The following is a 544-nucleotide window of genomic DNA, read 5'->3' on the forward strand; positions in this document are numbered from 1 at the left end:
GGTATAACATAAACATTTACTCATATTATTTTCACATATCGCATATATTGATTTTATTCTTTTAAAAACTTTAAGAAAATGCCCGATAATAAATTCTCAAGCATGAGTTGTACGGTTCTAAAAATTGCTATTAAATATCACTTAAAATTGATCCCCTCGATATTTAAAAAAATTCCATAACCGGTACCTATAACTCCCAAACAGGCGGCCCTATGTTGTGGCAATTTCCCCGGGAGGTGATTAAATCCAACGTTGAAGTTCTCTAAATCAAGTTTTCTGAAACTCAAGTGAACTTTTATAGTGAAATTATAGTATGTAATTCATATCTATAGTCAGGGGAAAGGATCGTGCTAGGCGTATAGGATTCGATTCATAGGGGCTTTCTAGGTGTGGGGATGGGTAAGAGGAAAGGTTGCAATGGGTGTGGTGGGAAAGATGATTAATTTTCGTTTTATTTTTTTATTTACCTATTTTAAATAAGAAAATGAGAAATAGTGCTAAGTGCGAAATTTTACTAAGTTTACCTGGTTTCGAACCTCATTCG

This window comes from Olea europaea, chromosome 3 (assembly GCF_002742605.1).
Source record: "Olea europaea var. sylvestris chromosome 3, O_europaea_v1, whole genome shotgun sequence".
In the NCBI taxonomy this organism is placed as follows: domain Eukaryota; kingdom Viridiplantae; phylum Streptophyta; class Magnoliopsida; order Lamiales; family Oleaceae; genus Olea; species Olea europaea.